Raw genomic sequence first — 6,674 nt, 5'->3', positions numbered from 1 at the left:
CATTAAGTCTATGGTGGAGAGTTATATTTGCCAGCTTCTAAGTCATTAAGTTTATGGTGGAGAGTTGTATTTGCTAGCTTCTAAGTCATTAAGTCTATGGTGGAGAGTTGTATTTGCTAGCTTCTAAGTCATTAAGTCTATGGTTGAGACTTGTATTTGCTAGCTTCTAAGTCATTTGGTCTTTGGTGGAGAGTTGTATTTGCTAGCTTCTAAGTCATTAAGTCTATGGTTGAGACTTGTATTTGCTACCTCTCAGTCATTAAGTCTATGGTGGAGAGTTGTATTTGCTAGTTTCTAAGTCATTAAGTCTATGGTGGAGAGTTGTATTTGCTAGATTCTAAGTCATTAAGTCTATGGTGGAGAGTTGTATTTGCCAGCTTCTAAGTCATTAAGTGTATGGTGGAGAGTTGTATTTGCTAGCTTCTAAGTCATTAAGTCTATGATGGAGAGTTGTATTTGCTAGCTTCTAAGTCATTAAGTCTATGGTGGAGAGTTGTATTTGCTAGTTTCTAAGTCATTAAGTGTATGGTGGAGAGTTGTATTTGCTAGCTTCTAAGTCATTAAGTCTATGGTGGAGAGTTGTATTTGCCAGCTTCTAAGTCATTAAGTCTATGATGGAGAGTTGTATTTGCTAACTTCTAAGTCATTAAGTCTATGGTGGAGAGTTGTATTTGCTAACTTCTAAGTCATTAAGTCTATGGTGGAGAGTTGTATTTGCTAACTTCTAAGTCATTAAGTCTATGGTGGAGAGTTGTATTTGCTAGCTTCTAAGTCATTAAGTCTATGGTGGAGAGTTGTATTTGCTAGCTTCTAAGTCATTAAGTCTATGGTGGAGAGTTGTATTTGCTAGCTTCTAAGTCATTAAGTCTATGGTGGAGAGTTGTATTTGCTAGCTTCTAAGTCATTAAGTCTTTGGTGGAGAGTTGTATTTGCCAGCTTCTAAGTCATTAAGTCTATGGTGGAGAGTTGTATTTGCTAGCTTCTAAGTCATTAAGTCTATGGTGGAGAGTTGTATTTGCTAGCTTCTAAGTCATTAAGTGTATGGTGGAGAGTTGTATTTGCTAGCTTCTAAGTCATTAAGTCTATGGTGGAGAGTTGTATTTGTCAGCTTTTAAGTCATTAAGTCTTTGGTGGAGAATTGTATTTGCTAGCTTCGAAGTCATTAAGTCTATGGTGCAGAGTTGTATTTGCTAGCTTCTAAGTCATTTGGTCTATGGTGGAGAGTTGTATTTGCTAGCTTCTAAGTCATTTGGTCTATGGTGGAGAATTGTATTTGGTATTGGACACGGTTGAAGTCCGTACGTTGACATGTATTTGCCAGCTTCTAAGTCATTAATGGTAAAGACCGTACGTTGACATGTATTTGCCAGCTTCTAAGTCATTAATGGTGAAGACCGTACGTTGACATGTATTTGCCAGCTTCTGAGTCATCAATGGTGAAGACCGTACGTTGACATGTATTTGCCAGCTTCTAAGTCATTTGGTCTATGTTGAAGAGTTGTATTTTAATGTTGGTCGTTTACAGAGACACTTTGAACAAACATAAAAGAAATTCCTCTGAACGTAAAAGCATAGCCCTGAACAAGCATGAAAAATATGCCACTAAAGGCAAAGTATGGTCGTGAACAAACATAAAACATAAGCCACTGAGCGTAACGTATGTATAGTCATGAACATACAAGAAACATGTACCACTAAAATTGATGGATAGTATCGTACATTTAAAAACACAAATATTCCACTGAACGTGAAATATGATAGTCCAGAACATATATGGAACATGTGCCACTGTGCATCAAGTATAGTCCTAAAACATGAAAAAACGTGTAACCAAGCGTTATGTTAAGTTCTAAACACAAAATGTACGTAGCAAATATGCCACTGAACGTAAAGTATAATAGGCATGAACAAAGCTGAAATATGTACCCGTTCACGTAAAGTACACTCCTGTTGAATAAACATGAAACATGTGCAACTGTAGGTAAATTATCGTCCTGAAGATACAATAAACATGTGCCATTTTATCAGCAAAATTACACTGGTTACATAGCAGTTTGACAAACACTAGTTTTGATCATTGACAAGCTTAATATTCGGGGGGGGGGGGGGGGGGGGGGGGGGGAATCCCATAACAACATAACGTGATTGAAACGTATAGCTGATTTTACAGAATTATCTCTCTGTAGTGTTAGGTACCACCTTTATGCAAAGTATATAGTCTTCGACAAAAAAGAATTATAACAATGAACGTCGAGTGAACAGCAACCCTAAAGTATTTGTAAGCCATAAACACACAAAAACAGTTTATAACACGAAAACCAATTGGACATTAACAGAGAAACTTAAACCAATGGCGAGAGAACTGTAAGATGAGTCGTAGAACAATGTCATAACTTTTACCAACTGCAAATTTACAAACAAAATGTATCATTTAACGACGCGTATCAATGTTTTCACATATCTATTTTTCAGTTCAGAAGAACTAAGACGGACTTCTTTTATGATTGGATCCGTTCTATCGTCTTCTTTGATAGTATATTTGCCTAGTTCTCTTTGGGTAGTCTGGCTTCATTGTGATCTGAATTAGAGGATGTTTCTTCATTCGTTAATTTTATTGCCATTGTGTCAATACGCCTTTATACGTTTTATTCTCTGTTCTTTATATTATAGCACACCGTTATTCTCTTTACATTTTAGCTAAATTTCTCTTCTTTTTTGTTGGCTATCTATTCTGCCAACTCAGACTACATGATACAAATTTTAATTTACTAACATCTAAGACATAAACAAAGATTTTTACCAGCCTGAATTTATGTTCAGAAGTTCACTTAGCGCAAAATCAGAATGTTTATATTGCTGAATTGTTTGTCATTAAAAACATTTACCACAATTACGTCCATCTTAACTAAACTATGACAAAATCAATGATTTGAACAACAGGGTTAATATGTCCTTCTATTATAACTGTTTCTTCCTTTTATTTTTTAAAACACACTTTCAATAAGGGTTCTACAGTAATATCAAGACCCCAAGTTTTCATTTAATACCAAACCTACCCATTGGCAAATATTTCACTTTCTGACAAAGATATTGCAGTTTCTCGCAAGAACTTTTTTATTCAAAATATGTACTGCTTTCTTGGAAAGAAGTATGTTATTGCTGACCGGGCCCGAATACTTGGTTCTATACGGGTGCCACACGTGGAGCAGGAGCACCTGAGATAACACCTAGTGGGGTTCGTGTTGTTCTTTCTTTAGTTTTCTATGTTGTATCATATGTACTATAATTGTTTGTCTGTTAGTCTTTTTAATTTTAAGCCATGGCGTTGTCAGTTTATTTTCGATTTATGAGTTTGGCCGTCCCTCTGGTATCTTTCGTCCCTCTTTTTCTATATGTAAAACAACTACTGTTAAGTACCACACTGTGATAAATGTTCCACTGTGTGTACCCTGTAAAATCTGTATTGTGTAACATGATAGTCTAATCATAATCAAGTAAGTAAAACAAGATAGTGTATTGTTTTTATTATAACATTTTAAAATATAATATCCGATACAGAGATCATAGGTTTCTGATAAGTGTTGTCTATCAAAATCACTGGTAAGTGACTGTCCTGCATTCAGACTATCTGAAAAATATAAATCGGAATTATAATGATACACATAAAATTCTCTAAACATCGTTTTTACAGCCTGAATAAAATATCATTATATATGTATATTCAGTATATATTGTTTGAGTGGATTTAAGTTATTATACACGCTGTAGGTTCTCAATTGTACTATTTACCCAGACGAAGGTCCTTCGTTACTGACATGGGTTATACATATTTTTGTCTTTAGATTATATTCAGAAGTTGAGGCTAAGTTTACTATAAATGGGCTTTAGGGTATGAGTGTTGTTCATTTTTGAAGGCCGTATGTTGACCTACATGTATAGTTGTTAATTTTGGCGTCATTTGTTCTATGGTGGAGAGTTGTCTCATTTGGTAATTATACCGCATCTTCTTATTTTTTTTATATCAGCTATTAATTTTAGTTTCTTGTGTATATTTCGGAGTTTAGTATGACGTTCATTATCACTGAACTAGTATAGATATTTGTTTAGGGGCCAGCTAAAGGACGCCTCCGGGTGCGGGAGTTTCACGCTTCATTGAAAACCTATTGGTGATCTTCTGCTGTTGTCTGTTCTATGGTCAGGTTTTTGTCTCTTTGACACATTCCCCATTTCCATTTGCAATTTTATTACATTCAATACATATTGATAAGACACTTTGTTCATATAGCGCCTCAAGTATTATTCATCCCGGCTGTTTAATCTTTTTTTGCGCGCGCGTGTCTGATAAACTTGAAAAGCGATTCGGACATACCAATTGTATATATATAAAAAAAAAATGCATCAAAAAACATTAACGGAACCAATTGTTTTGCATTCGATGAGGAAAAACAACGTCAATCAATGTCTCGTTTGTGTTGCTTGAGGCCAACATATTTGAAAGACTAAACATTTGTAAAAAAAAAGGTTAAAGAGCTGAAAAAAACCCGAAGAGGGACGAACTGTAAAGCCTAACTCAGACAAGAATCGGGGGCTACGAAAGAGTGGTTATTTTGGTATTTCATGTCACAACACATTACATTTGTTTATTGAGGTTAATATTAATAAAATTAAAGTATTTCGGTTTTCAATGTGGAGGTTGAAAAGGATGTATCAAGTGTCATTTGTTTATGCATCAGCTCAGTTTTCTCCAATACAGAATAAGATAGTGATATGACTCCAACAGGCTTCAAAAGGTTTGACCACATTTCTTTTACTTCATCATCATGTTTAAAACTGCGACCAGGTGGTATTTCCAATTAATGGTTTGATTTCAACAGCTTTCCAAAAGTTCGACCATTTTCCTTACCCCCTCATCTAGTTTAAAACCTAATGTCATATGATTTCAAGCAGACGACATGTTTTTGGTGCTAAATAAGACTACTTACAAGGTATATACTTTATTGGTACGGGTACTGATTTTGTTCTTTTACTGTAAAATAAATCGAATATCAATATGTATTTTTATACTGACGATTCAGTGTATATGTTTCATAATACAGAGATACACCGAGTCTTCATTGCATTATCACTATCCACTTTTTTTGATTTAGTGGACGTCATCTTAATTCAAATAGAAATAGAAAACAAAGTCATTAAAGTTTAAATTTGGAATGTGTTAGTTTTAGGTCTGTGTTAGAAACACGAAAAAAATAATAAAATTAACGGTTCAATTGCCGGTATAAGACCTGAATAGCATGACATTTTATCGATCACAGAAAGAAAGTCACAAAATGAAATCCAAGAGCAAATTGTTAATTTTTTTTACACATCGCCATAATGCTTGTATATTCATTTGTGATGGCCATAAGATGTCTTACTAACAAGATTTGACTACCAAACAGTAAAGAACGCAGACGATTCTAGAAGAAATACATGTACCTAACACAGTGTTTTAAACATAAAACCAAGAGATTTTACTTTAAAGAGAAAAGGGAACATTGCTTCGTTAAATTATTGCTTTACTACTAATCATTTTTAAAGACAATCCGGTACATGTATAAATATTGCTATGAAAACCTCTTGTTTCACCATCGCTGTGACAGAGGGTTTACTTACTTTGTTGTTATTGTTTTCTGTAATACCATTGTATCCACAAAGGTTTTACGGAATAAACTTGAAACTTGAAACTTGAAACTATTGTTTATTGAGCAACCATTTACCTTCAAGGAGTTTTTTTTTTGCCTTTTTATACTCTAGTGATTTAAAACTATCACTCTAATTATTCTCTTCGATGTTTAATACTTTAAGGCATGGAGAAAATCTACATTCAGAATACTTATCATTTTATCTGGTTAACCAGACTATTTTGTCAATCAAATTATATAGGGATCAGAATATGTTTTTAGAAGAAAAAAAAACCATACCCCCTTTTTTCAAGTAAGATGATCGTTTCCTTAGTCTAAAATATATCGTGGTTGCAATGCCAATCATATCCCATCATTTTGTTATTTGTATATTACATACCTGGTTGGTAGCCCTTTTGTTCAACAACGATAATCTCAATTTTCCCTAAAAACAAAAAAATATCATTTCGTAACAATGTGACATTATGCTGATATAAATGTTTATACAAAATATAGTATCTCTGTTGGTAGTTGCTAGCTTTTATAAATTGAAATGTTTACAACTAAACACCGAAAAAAAGAAGTAAACAAATCTCTATGAATTTGTTGAGGAAACTAGCTGTCCAAAGGTACACATATTCCAGATATATAATCATTAGCGGATACAGGGGGAGGGGTGGTTCCGGGGGTTGGAACTCCCCTTTGTTTGACGATCACTGCATTTGAATGGGAGCATATAGTACCCCCTTTTTACTCTGGGTTGGGAACCCCCTTTTTAAAATGGCTGGATCGGCCCCTGCTTATTTACCACTCGTGGTTTTCCCATGGTGAATATAATGCTTTATTAAAAAAGATCCCATTTGCTTTATTAATAAGCCAATGAGAAAAGAGAAGTTTTATCCTAGTGCATGCATTTTTTTTAAAGTCTTCCAAGTGCGGACGTTATACAAATTCAAAACCTTTTCAAAAAAGGTTTAGCTCGTAGGTCAATTTTTTTTTAAACATGTGAATTGT

General features: G+C 34.3%; 1 long non-coding RNA gene across 1 annotated transcript; it reads right to left on the bottom strand.

Moving 5' to 3' along the window:
• Positions 1 to 3,509: 3,509 nt before the first annotated feature.
• On the bottom strand, positions 3,510 to 6,151 carry LOC139495831 (uncharacterized). The gene is made up of 3 exons (XR_011657480.1): positions 6,061 to 6,151; positions 4,983 to 5,026; positions 3,510 to 3,628 (listed from the first exon to the last, which is right to left on the bottom strand). It is a non-coding gene; the product is annotated as an uncharacterized lncRNA (long non-coding RNA).
• Positions 6,152 to 6,674: the final 523 nt, after the last annotated feature.

This window comes from Mytilus edulis, chromosome 11 (genome assembly GCF_963676685.1).
Source record: "Mytilus edulis chromosome 11, xbMytEdul2.2, whole genome shotgun sequence".
Lineage (NCBI taxonomy): Eukaryota > Metazoa > Mollusca > Bivalvia > Mytilida > Mytilidae > Mytilus > Mytilus edulis.
This window is presented reverse-complemented; position numbering and strand designations above follow the sequence as displayed.